Raw genomic sequence first — 13529 nt, 5'->3', positions numbered from 1 at the left:
CCACAAACTGTAAGCAAAATCTCTCCGCCAAAAAACTCACCACCATCGGGATTTTTCAGGGCCAAGGGGGAACAAAACTCTGCACAAGAAATCAAAGAACAAAATCAAGGTTCAATCAACAATTTATTGAGCGAAAATGGCATACAAAACAAAGCATTACAATACGTCGGATGCACAAGCTTCAAAGTGTCAAAGCACGGCAACATTAACGCTAAATACTGTTACAAGTCAACAGAGTAAGAAAACATTTGCAAGCAACTACATGTCAAAACAGAAACACACAGCACGTTACTGTTTCTCCGAGGCTTCTGTCGAGGCAGCGACCGGAATGAAGACTGGAACTTCGTTGCAATTCCTGTAAAACAACAGAAATCAGTATTAACTTTCGGTTACAAACAGGATCTCGAAATGGTCCCAGTTAGATCGAGCTTCTGTATTGACCGAAACAGTTGAAAAATATTTCCAGTTGGAACAAAGCGCTCAGCCTGGTGTAACGGAAAACGTTCCTGCTTAACAGGGTATTGAAGCTGTCACATTTAAAGGTTACAAGTGTGAATACCGAAGACACAATACAACTAGAGTGTATCGATTAGAGACTAGCACAAACTTATTTAACACACAAATAGTCAATCCATAGTTTTATAGGTTCCGTTGTCTTTATTGTTGTGATGCAGTTTGGAAGCTAAAACGGCTTCTAATGAATCCGTATTATGCGCATTAAAAAAGCGACATTGATCGCAGTTTTAGCAGAAAATGATTGCTATAAATAACAGCGTTGTCGGTCAAAACCATTTGTGCCCTGGAGAAATCTAGTATCTCCTAGTTTGAGTCTTCTTCCAAAAACTGTAGTGTACTTCAATGCGATACGTGTGAACGAATAAAAAGGTTTATACTTACATAGATAATTTCAGCAGCTGAGCCAAGTCCGTCCTGCCCGAAGACACCAAACTGGAAACACAAGAACACAAGTTTTTAGACGAGAATTTAAAGATAATTGAAACCAAGGTTTCTTAGTGGCAAACGGCGTTTTCACCAGGGCAGACAGCGCAAAGTATCTCTTAATGAGATACTTGCAAAGACATGAAAAAAATGTTTGTACTTACGTTTAAACTCCCATTATTTAGTGCGAATCTTGTCCTTCCCGAAGACACTAAACTGAAAACACCAAAAAGTCGAATTTACAGTTGAAAGCCCCTTAAAATGTATTAGTTGCAAGCGAATAGAAGAGCATAATCACACAACAAACTCTGGAAAATAACGAAAAACTTGTCAAAGGTACTTTTTAAAGTACTTTCCAAACGTAGGTTTGGATGAATGCACACGCTTAGTTTTGCGAACAAAGACGCATTAAAAGTGCTACTTAGCTCCCAACAAAATTACGTGTTTAACCCTTTTGTCATATAAAGTTTAGACTACATAAGTACTTGAGTTAAATTTTATCTATATTCAAATAAAGGAAAAATAAAAAATAACCATAAAAGACGCGGAACAAACGCACTCAGCTCCGCTCTCTCCAGCAGAACCTGGCGCACAGGTGCGCGGGGCGTGGCCTGCGAGAGATGTCACTCGAGTGGGCGTGGCCACAGTCTGACGGTGCAGGACGCTTTTTTTCTTGGCTCCACGTGAAAACGTGTTAAAGATATCGAGCATGTTTACAGAAGCCCCCATGAGTTACAAGTTTCAAAATCCCCTTTCCCATGGCCATCTGAGTAATCACAGTTAGTGCATTTAATCCTTATGAGTGTTTGAGAGCCACAGGAATGTGAATGAAAGGATTTAGAAACATGCAGGCGAGCTGTGGGCTCTAAAGTTCTCTGCAGGACACTTACTGTTCTATAACCTGATCCATCTTAACTCTGCATCAAGAAGTCAGATTTTTCACGTGTGAACGTTTATCATGCACTCAATTTACCACCTTTCTACTTCTAACTAGTCATGCAGCTGATGTGTTCATGTAATAAGTTACAAGAACATGAGAAAGGTCAAAAGAGAGGACAGTATTTGATCCATGTAGCCCTTTCGGTTACTGATATCAGTTTGATTGGATAATCTCATGCAGCCATTGCTCGAAAGAAAACAGGCTGTTGATTTAGAAAAATGGTTGGATCGCCTGTGCCATTCTCCCACAACTCTTTGTGTAAAGTTCTTTCACGTTTCCCTTGGGTCATGTCAAAGTTGTAAATACTGCTTTACTTGCAATTGTTTTAACTGGTTATCTGCAGCAACTACTTAACTCATTAGCATATCACTAGTGCACTATACTGAGGTACATGTTTTATTCCAATAAACTCAAAATTCTCAGCCTCAGAGTAACCCCACCAGTGCTTTTGAAGAGTCGGAGCCTACCTGGTGGGAGATGAACCATTTCCTAAGCAGGTCTAGAGCAGGATCAGCGCCAGAGCCAAATGGTGTCCAGTAAAAGACTCCCAAGTACTGCGAGAGCTCAGGCGCAGACTCTGGGAGCTGGTGAAAGCAGCAGGGAGGAAGAATTCAGTCAAGGAAAGCTGGCTGATTGCAAAGAGGTGTGTGAGGCCATGAGGGTAGTGGCTGCCACTATGGACACCAACAGGGAGAACTGACTCTCCAGACACCCCTCACAGCCTGCTGGGGAACTTTTCTTCCTCTTTTTCATTCTTTCCACGCACTCTCCTCTGATCCCCCGATCACCAGGACATGTGGGGCACACACGGCTGTGCCAAGCTGTCAGGACCCCCAGCTCCTGGGCTCTCTGATCTCCTCTGAGATCATGCCTTCAGTTCCTCGTGTCGCCAAGCCCTTCATTTGTGGTTTTACTCTCACTGTTACTCACCATGGACTTACTGCACAGCCCTGTTCTCACACTCAACAGGCTGCTCTGTCTCTAAATAATCTCATCTTTCACACCAGACAATTCCCTCCAGGATAGCTGCTCTCATTCCATCCCTTCGATGTTCTTCTCCACAGTCTCCTCTGACACTGTTGCTCTCATATCTCTCCCCTCATCAGGGTTTCTTCAACTGCAGCCACTACTCTGCTCTCACATCCGGCAGACCTGTTCTTTCCAGCTCTTATTATTAGACACAGCTCTGACCTGGTGACTCTCACTGTTGTGCCTCAGCCTGCATGTTAACAGGAGACCTGTTCTCCTCTGGACTGCCACTAACTCAGGACTGACATCCTGTTTCAACTCTCCCAGGGACGTTTTCAGCCTGATCTAATAATCACGCCTCCAGCTGAATCTCCTGAGCTTCCAGATGCTCTTCAGCTGTGGTCACATAGTAATGTGTAGTTCTCTGTTGAGAGCTCCACCTGCCTGCCAAACACACCCCATATGACAACACATGTGCTTCATACCAAAAGAGCAGAACCCAACAAATCATAAGCACTTCAAAAACATTTCACCTCTTCATACAGAAGGTAAAATTTGATTCACTCGGTTAGTTGAACAACAATTCTATTGATAGATGTGTTCAAATGGGTGACGTTTCAGGAGTGTCTGACTGCCTGGAACATGCTAGCATCGTTTATAAAAGCAAGGAAGTGCAAAGCCAAGTCATGGAGACCTTGCATTCCTATGGTTAGATCTGGTCAGTGGTAGAAGAGTTCAAACTATCAACTAGTGATTAGAACTGGTTTCAAGAGTACAGCCAGTGTGCTACTGAAGGAGGTGGAGTAAAGGCTGCATCACAGTGATATAGTGGGGTCAGTGTGCCAGGGTAGGCTGGGCCAGCGGTGTATAACCCCTGACCCAAAAAACGACAGGTCATGGAGCAGAGGAAGGCGAGGAAGGATGAGGAGGGCCAGCAAGTTAGAGCAGTGAAAATGAAGAAGCAGGGCAACTGGATATGCAGGTAAGATATAAGGAAGCTATCACTGACCAGGCTCGACATCGGGAACATGGAAAAACAATGTTTTTTCTTCAAAGAAGAAATTTGATCAATTCATGAAGTTCTGCCCACAGTAACCAGCCTCCATACATAGGGGCTGGTAGAAAGTCCAAATTTCACACAGTGTGTAAGGCCAGCAAGTCTAGAGAATGAGCTCTCCTTCTGTCAAGCAGGTCTGTCAGATGGGAGATTTTGGTGGCAACATGAACAGATACTGACACAGCCGGGAGCTGAACTAGAGATGGCAAAGAGGAGATCAGATCAGCTTACCCAGGGCCCTTATTGTACCCACTGTCAGGTCAGGAGAGGGTGTGGTAAAGGCGGCAAAGGACAAAGGGATTTTCGCAATAACAAGCAACTGGGAAAAGCAAGCAGATCTAAAGAGGCAGCTCAAGTTTCCAGAAGAAATAATCAGCATGCGTCTTAGGCATGACAACATTTTTTGGGAGCTCTCATTGAATTGACAGTGCCCTGGGGAAGAGGTCAGAGGCACATGAGCGAAAAGAAATAACAGTCCCTCATCCTAGAGTGTCATCAAAATGGATGGAGAATAGGGAGTCTCCCAGTTGAAGCTGGCTGTAGGGGTTTTGTGAGACAGTCACTCTGGAGAGGCCTGGGGCTGCGTGGTGTCAAACGAACAGTAAAGAGAAAGTTAGTGGGCAAGGAAAGGCAGTATCTAGATGGACCTGGATCACAAGGAATGAGCTTTGGCAAACTAAAGCAAGCTGTAGGGACATGGAACTGAGCTGATGTGAGCAGATCTGAGTAACAACATGTGTGCCAGAAACAATCAAGTGAGGCTATACAGTATGTTTTCACACCCCTGTGCTGTTTAGTGTAAATGCTCCTCTGGCAGGGATTACAGTAAGATCACGTCTCCTTTTGAAAGGGGATACGCAAACATTCTGGTTCATGGTTCATTTCCCATCCCTGGATTTTTCAAAGTGGTAGAAGCAGCAAGAGCAGCTCATTAATAATGACTTGTGTTTAAGAAGAGAAGGCCAGGAGGAAACAATGATGACACCACATTTTAGGAGAAATGACTTACAGAAATCAAGGGATGAAAATAAAAACTCATAGCTGAAGTGTTTGTTTAAGTATATGAAGAAAAACCAAAACCATAAGCAAAAACAAATAAAATGTTATTTTGGACTGTAATGATGATAAACCGTCACCCTGCTAGTTTATTTATATGCCAGTTTACTAAACCACCAGACCAATTATTGGTGAAAACAGTTCAACAGGAAAACAAACTGATGAAAAATCATCAGCCAATACAGGGCATCAAAATGTTGGAAAGCAAATTCTGTGTCTCAATCTCCTTAGTTAACTAAAATACAACACTTTTAATCACTATTATTTTTTAAATAGAGGACTCTATTAGCAAAAAAAAAATTAATTGGTCTGCAGCACTGACTTTCTCCTTTGAAAACGTCAACATCATTCCAATCATAGCAGGCATTGACAAAAGTACTGGAAGAGAAATAATATCAGGTGCTGAAGCGATTTATGAGTCAAAATTACAAATCTGCATTTGTATGATGGAGTATATACTGTATAAAACATAATCAAATCATTATCTTTCTCTCTTAATCTATTTCTGAAATAGATCGCAGTATGCTGAAAAGTTTAGAAAGAACACATGGTAAAAACCTCACATTTTGGCTCAAGCCCAGGCTGTGGTGTTTCTCTGAGCCAAGATGGCTTCTGAGCAGGCAGGGATCTGGAAGCAGGTGTGCATTATTGAGCTGGACACACCTGGGAATTCCACATGAGGATTTTAGAGCTTTGGGATAGGTTCCCATGGAATTAGCCCAGCCCCCGTAATTAATGAAGAGGCTTATAAAAACTTCGGAGGAGAGCAGTTACATTTTGCTTTGAGTTGGAGGAGAATATGAAACTTTTTCCATTGTGAGCTGTATTTTTTTTTTGATGTTCCTGTGTTTCTAGAATAGTGGGACCTATTTGGAGAGAAGAGCATGATGTTAATGGGTTGTAAAATTCAACTGGAACACTGTTCCTGAAGCCAGTTGACCCTCTGTGGGACTAGACTAGCTGTTCTGTGGCCTGAAAATGCAGTAGGTGATCCTGTCCATGTGCTGAGATGTGTACACCAGCTCATGGGTAAGCTATGATGGTGAGTTGAGTAAATTGCCATTCCAAAGTTCCTAGTCAGTGATGCTGAATGTAGATGTTCAGGGAGCTGCATGCACATTACTAAGTGTCAGTATTTCAAAGAGCCCCTTTAGAGGGCTAGTTCTTCTGTATGGCCTCTTGAGGCAGTATGTCCTTAAGCACAGGTCTATGGAACAGTCTGCAAAATAGAGGCTTCATGGGGCTCCACAATACTTTGAATTAAGCCCTCCAGTATGTCTTGGCAGCAATCTATTCAAAGGGACTAGATTTGTAGGTGTTTGAGGAAAGCTGTTTACGATGAAAAGCCTAGTTTCTGTCTGTGGGATACAGAAACCCAGCTTGACCCTGCTGCACAGCCAGTGAGGAGACATCCCTACACTGAGATCCCAGGTGGGGCACTGCTGTGCTTAGCTGTTGAAATGGGTGGGAATTGAAGATACTATGGATAAAAACATCGGTGTAATACCCCAGTTTTTCTTTAAGTGTGCTTCCTTACAGCGGTACCTCCACTGGATAAGTCAGTGGCAAGGTGTGGAAGTCTTTCCAATACGGCTCATGATCTGGGTAAGGTTGAGCAGGTTGTGGTCTCCAAGCTTGGTGAATGTGACTGGTCTGGGTAGGAATGTTGAGACATGCTACAATGCTCAGTGTCAGGACTTGTAACCTCTTCTCTCCCTTCCCCCCCTGCTGCAGGAAAAAATCCCTATTGATTATTTGGGATGGATGGAGATGGGCAGAAAGCTCTCCAACAGGAATGGGACATCCTCAACATCTGACATCTGTAATAAGGAACCAAGATGTGGTTTGCATGGTGATCCTCTGACCTGCCATGATCTTGTAACTGTTGTCAATGCAATAAAATGAAAGTGGTGTTGGATGTTTCAGTACAGCCAGTAACTTCTATGAACTTGCTTCAGGTGTTGTGGTACCCCTAGATAATCCCTGATGCTGTATTGATCTGAAGATCAGTGGGAGGACAGTAACTGATTACATTAGTCCCATCAGGGGTAGGTTTTCTTAAGCAACTTATCTGGAGGAAAAGCACTGTATCATAACATGGATTATGAGCCAAAGGTAGGAATGTGTACTGTTAGGTCTATAATATAATGAGACTAAACTAAGAAGTACCGAAGTATTGAGAGAACCAAGGCTTGTTAGAGCTGCACAGCAACCAAGCTGGAAATTAACAAGGTTTCCTGGGTGGAACTGGCCTGTTCCACCTCAGCTGGGGCAGCTTGCTGCAGCTGCTGCAAGCCAGTTTTCTTCAGAGGTGCAGATTAGCTTAACTGGTATTTCTAAACTGGCCCCTTCAATCCTTTGAAGATGCCCTTTCTCCAAAAGGTCCCACTCGAGTCGGGTATTTCCACCTCTCATCCTGGAAACTGCCAGTTGAGTTCAGTTATTGGTTTTAAGGGCACTGGTGAATGGTCTTGTTCTGGTACCTGATTTGATCACTCACGGATAGGAGCTCCTTATGTTGAAGTATCTTCTGAGTTCTGTTACAAATCCTTAGAATTACACATCACCTGGATGGTTAGTCCAGGTCCCTAATGATCATTCAATAGTTTAGTATAGAACCTGCTGAGCTCAGGCCCCACAACGGCAGGGGGTGAGAGTCTTGGCTTCATCTGGAGTCTGCACCTTTTGCTACTAAAGTGCAGTAATAGAGTGCATTAATTTTAGCTATTTAGATTTTAATAGCTGTCTGGGACATGGCAGTTACCATTCTTGTTTTTATTTGCTCGTAACTAGTAGGGGCAGGCATGTAATCATATACAGGCTTTTCTAGGAAATGGGCTGCGAGACCCAAGCTGTACCTTAACATTTCAGGACCGAATAGTTTCATCTTCATGGTTGGAAGGGTTTAATGTCCACTATAATCATTTTGCTACTGCACAAAACTGAGGAACAAGGCTAAGTCCTATTTCTAGACATTGCTTGACATTGGCAGGGTTACCATTTTGAATGGAAATGCAGCAGTACCTGGTGAGAAAAAGGAAATGAATGGGGAAATGGTAAGGATCCCAGGTGTTAGTTTAGATGGAAACTTAGTAAGGACTGTAGGGGTCAACACTCCTACACTTTTAATCATTATGGACCATCCATACACTAAATGTAGTCAATCATATGAATGATTGAACACCTTACAGCACTGGTCTATGAAGTAGGATTTATCCATAGTTCCTGAAATGGAAGAACTGGTAGGATTATAGAGAAATTGTTTAATTTAAATAGAATGTAATCTAACAGCTGAATATTTTTATTTGACAGTCTTGGCATTATAATGACCCCAAATGAATTTATGCACTTTTTGTAGACAAAGTTCCAGTTCTGACCACTAACTTTTCACATGTTTGCAGTGCCACTAAATGCTTTGAAATTCTTTTTTTCAGATCCATATAGGCCAGCTTTGAGTGACTGGGATATAGCTGACTCATGGACTTTCTTTCCCATCTTGGTTATTAAACTCTGTAACCAGTTTCTTCATTTTTGGTTTGGAGGGATAGATGGATCTAGGCAGTGTCTGGATAGATTAATAATTTCTGTCTTTGAATTGAATAACCTTGTTGTGATCTGTGCCTTCCTATACCTTCTTAGCCGTGAGTTTTTCAGAAAGCTGCTTGTAATTGTTTTAAAATCCAAGATTACTGTGCAAACCCATGACATTCAAATATGTACAACTAGGCAAAGTACTTTTGTACACTTAAACAACTTTAGGTTTAATTTGTGCCGATAGCTTTTTTCACCCACTAAGGTGTTCAGTTCAAGCATTCAAACATTTTCAATAAAAATACTCATAATAAACATGTACACTTGTGACAGCACTAGAATGGGCAAATACTTTTGAAAGGCACTGGGCTTCATGGAGCACTGTCAAAACAAATGAGTCAGAGAATTCCCTCGTGAGGTTCTTATTGCTTTGGTTAAACATTTTGCTTTTTAATTTTTTAATGCATTTTCATGAGCCTTTCCCAGAAAAATGAAAGCAAAGGAAATGTAAACTCCATCTCTGGCTGATAGTTCATAGGAATGATGCATAGCCACTTAGAATAAGAGGTACATATAACTGCACTATAGATCATACATCCTCATTTTCATGATATTCAAGGATCTATTAAGACTTTATTGATATAAAGAAGTACACCATCTCTCCCTGCAGTCCTTGGCCCTTTCTGGAACCCCACGAACAAAACCGAGTTCTGCACTCGGGTCTCAGCCCCAGTGTAACACCGGTGTCGTAGATAAGTCATTTAAACTGAAATGAAATGTTGTGAGAACATAATAAATGTTGAAAGCACAACCAAACCCATAACCTAAAGATTTTAAACCTCCGTTTGCAGGGTGAATTCACTGGTTCAATTACCTGTGTTTTTCATTTTCCTTGATGGAAAACACATTAAATACAATGTGTTTCTTATTTATTAAAACACTGGGTGTATATACAGTATACTCCTCCTAGGTTTAGCGAGCACTGCTGCTCTAAAATGGCTCCAAAAAGGTCAAAAGATGCTATTTTCTTGTACCAGGTAATACTTCTGGTAATGGTACTTATAACTATTCCAAAACACTGCAAACAGCAAATTACCTGCTTATTTAAAACAACAGTGTTTGCAACTTAGTGCAAAGCACGTATAAAAATGAACAGCTTGAGTAACTTTAAGTAGTGACAATACACACCTGCAGCCTGCAGTATGTTGAAATAATGACCTTATTTTGTGCCTGTTCGAGATGTCAGCAGACTTGCTACAAAAATACATTGTGGATTCATTTCCAAGAAATAACTTGATATCTTCGTAGTAAGATTAAGATATTAGTTATAAGTGTTTCGTGTTATGCTCTGTATATTAAGCTATTACTCTGTGCATGATCCGCAATCTTTACGAAATATGTTAAAAGAGCAGTGTCTAATCTCTGAATTGTACATTATCCAATAGACAAATTATTATGCTAAGTCAGAAAAAATGAAAAATGTTTTGAAGTAGATAAAGAACATAACTTTAATAAAGTACAGTATTTCTTTGTGCTCTCTGAGCATTTAGAGTTTAAGCACATTAGAACCTAGTGTGTCCTAAATTAGGGAGTCTGCTGAGAGTGTACTGTGTGTGGGCTTTTGTTACAAGCACTACTTAACCATCCTGTCTTTATTAAAGAGGTCCGAGTAGGGAGCTCCATCACCTTTATACCTGAAGAAGGCTCAGCAGCAGAAACATTATTTTTCTTTCTACTTTACAGCACATAATGAACCTTTACTTCTTCCATGATGCCCTTAAGCTTGGTTAAGGCAATGAGATTTAATCAAATTTAATTGGAGACAAAAATATTAATTTTTAATATTAACATACTACAACTTAATAATTGGAGATTGATAACTACAATTAGTGAGATTGGAATGCAACACAATATCTAAATACTATACAGAACACCCCGAGAAAACAATGGAAAAGAGAGATATATTGTGTATCTGCATTATTTTCTAATATTTTTTGTAAACTTTTTTACCATTTTTTCTAAAAAACAAAACAAGGTAATAACACAACGTTTCACTATAGCAGAAGCCCCATACAGTAAAGAGTTGGCTGCATCAGCAAATGCACTCAAAGTCTTGCCTCACAGCATCGTATATCACAGTTTCATATTAATGATACAACAGGACGCCTGTAGTTAATGAAGCAAAGGGACAGAATGGAAATTCTCCCATGTAAAGCCAGCAAGGTTTTAACTGCAGTCGGACCAGTCAACCACATCTGTTTCTGTTGCTGCAAAAGATCCACATTCGTTATCATCCAAGAGAGAACTGGTAATATCACTACGTAGAATAATTACACTCTTTAATTGGAAAAAGAAGTGGAAAAAGAAGATGAGACCTGTTTCCAAGCCTAAACAACCACTAGGCACAGTGTGTTAAAGACATTGGGAGCTAATATCATACAGAAATGTGCAGGAGGAGTCTAATACAATCAGGGAATACAACTGAGATAGATAATTTGACAATTTAGATTTTTGGAGGCCGAATTTAATCAGGAAAATGCTTAATTTGTGATATTTAAGTCCCTGTTCCAAATGGTAATTAGTCATTTTATATACAATATAAAAGCTACAGTATATGAATATACATGATATACTGTATATATAGATTGTATATATACAGAAACAGAAAGTGTGTAAAGAATAACAAATTCATGTTAATTAAGACTAATGTTAATGAAACCCGAACCCAAACCTATATACCGTTAGCTAACAACAGGTGATCTAAAACTGTCCTGGCATATAATGGAAGAACAATATGAGGAGAGACAAAGTCTGTAGCAAAGTGTACAATGTGGAAGGAACAGTCGACTTTATCATATGCCTGACACCTTCTAATAAGGTCATATAGACCTCTGGCTGGCGTGAAAGCACCTTAGCATGCAGCTTGGAAGCCGAGCAAATCTGTAAAATGGGATGGTAGCTTTTTCAAAGTGTGAAATACACTTCCAATACATCTACAGCTGCAGGAGAAGGTTGAATGAGATCAGTAAAACCTCATACACTGATCACAATGAATATTTAGAATAAAATATGTGGAACATTGAATTTCTAGGTTTAATTTATCTGCAAAGTATTCATGACTATGAAGTCTCAAAGACAGTGAAGGTGTTGGTTGACTGCCATTAAAGTAGCAAATTTCTCTCGGCCTGTGTCATTCCACAGAATGTCTAAGTCTCACAGACCAGACAATCTTAAAGGTGCTATGACCTTTCTCCCTGCACAAGCTGTCACAATACAACACTAGAAGCAACAACACCAGACAGATAGATACAACCATTATGGTTCTTATTCTAATATGCTACTTGCAACCACAATAAGGTTATCGCTGTTAAAGAGAAACAAACAAATTCACAACCTAGTTCTAGTCAATCAGCAGAAAAACAACCCCAAGAAATACTCCAGAGGGGAAGTACAGTCCCATCCTCTCTCTCACATTCTGAACAAAAAAAGAAACTTCCAGCAACACCTTTTCTTGAATCAGCTCATCCAAACACCCAGACTCCCTCTGTCACACTGAAAAAGTAAAAAAAAAAATCAACGCAGCACTTCAGTTGTCTCTCTGATAAGTTCCTCCATCCTCACTGTCCAAATAATATGTTTTTGTTGCAGACAGCCCGGCAGGGGAGGTATAATGGAACATGTTGAAGAGGGCGCCCCAGGCCTCTGACCTCCAGTGGCTGAGGCTCATACATGCTCTAGTTGGCCAATCAATCCCTCTCCAGGTACTCCTGTAACAAGCTACAACTCCAGAGCTCAGAGGAGGGGCAAGAATGTCTAAGTGGTCACAGGAGGTAGGAAGACATAAACAACTGGGGGCCATTTGTGGAACTGAATGCATGCAGATGGCTAGGTGTCACGGCGTATTTTTCCTCCATCCTCTCCCTCCTGTCCTCCATCTCTGTACCCCCGGTCCAGCACCTCCACACTTCTGATATGTCGCCTCCAACTGTGTAGTAATTGACAGGTGTCTAGACAAACACTGTGCCACTCAATCTGGGATGATTATCGTCAGCTGTGCAGTTTGTGCGAGGGCTGCAGGAAGACCTTAAAAGGAGGGGGAAGGTGACCCAGGAGAGGGAAATAAATGCACCATACCCAGCGAAAAACACCAGCCATTAAACGCAGAACTCCCATAAACACAGCCCCCAAGCCACTGCCATGCTCTCAGACGTGTCACTCTGTGACACAAGAGTAACTGAAATTATTTTCAAATGGAACTGTTTTCCAATGCAGTAGCCTCCGAAAAGATGGTTTGCTAAAGCATGCTCCAGAAAAAGCAACTTGGTTCACAGAAGTCAGGATGATGAGATTTCTGGAGTTATGAGGCAAATGCAGTATAGTTTTACGGTAATTAAGCGTACACTCCTCCACTTTAGCTTAAAACTGTGACCACAATGTTACATTTTGAACTGTTGTGCTGCACCTAAGGGAGTACAAGAAGATTCAATATTGAGAAGAAATCTGTAGAAATGTGATGATGATCTGATGGCGATCTAGCCAATGAGACTTGCATAACATGTGAAAATGGATGGAAACTAAAACAAAAGCAATCATTTCACCTGAAAAAATCTTGGAAGATTTGAGAAGGAGACATGCCAGTCTCCCAAGTTCATTAACACCTAACCCCAACATAGATATTCCAAAACTAATCGAAACCTCCCTTGATCTGATCACTGCAGAAGAGCAGGCTACCACACAGTGACACTAGTAAATGTGTGAACATCTTGTTTCAAATGCAACTCTTTTCACGCTGAAGTTTCATGGTTAGGTACAGAGGAAATGTTTTTTCATTCATCAGACAGGATTATCACAGTTTGCTTCCCCTTATATGAACATTGTTCTGTCTTGAGCAACCTTCCAGTTCAAACTCCTTGCAATCTAGAAATTCCAGCTTTGTTGCATGAGTATTCAGTACCTCTTTTATATCTGCTGCTCAGGGTTAAGGGTAGGTTATTTCCAGTGTAACTGAACCTCTAAATTCTCAGCCATTGCAGCCAT

General features: G+C 41.0%; 1 long non-coding RNA gene across 3 annotated transcripts; it reads right to left on the bottom strand.

The window, feature by feature from the left end:
- Positions 1–104: 104 nt before the first annotated feature.
- Positions 105–4651, bottom strand: LOC148645325 (uncharacterized). Of its 3 annotated transcripts, XR_015928475.1 has the most exons (4): positions 1183–4651; positions 1104–1137; positions 898–948; positions 105–355 (listed from the first exon to the last, which is right to left on the bottom strand). It is a non-coding gene; the product is annotated as an uncharacterized LOC148645325 (long non-coding RNA). The 3 variants fall into 3 exon arrangements; XR_015928474.1 differs by having other exon boundaries at positions 1104–4651; XR_015928473.1 differs by lacking the exon at positions 1104–1137 and having other exon boundaries at positions 1499–4651.
- Positions 4652–13529: the final 8878 nt, after the last annotated feature.

The sequence above is a fragment of the Lepisosteus platostomus genome, chromosome 19, assembly GCF_059453375.1.
Source record: "Lepisosteus platostomus isolate fLepPlt1 chromosome 19, fLepPlt1.hap1, whole genome shotgun sequence".
In the NCBI taxonomy this organism is placed as follows: Eukaryota; Metazoa; Chordata; class Actinopteri; order Semionotiformes; family Lepisosteidae; genus Lepisosteus; species Lepisosteus platostomus.
Note: the sequence above shows the minus strand (reverse complement) of the source record. Positions and strands in the feature narration are given on the sequence as shown.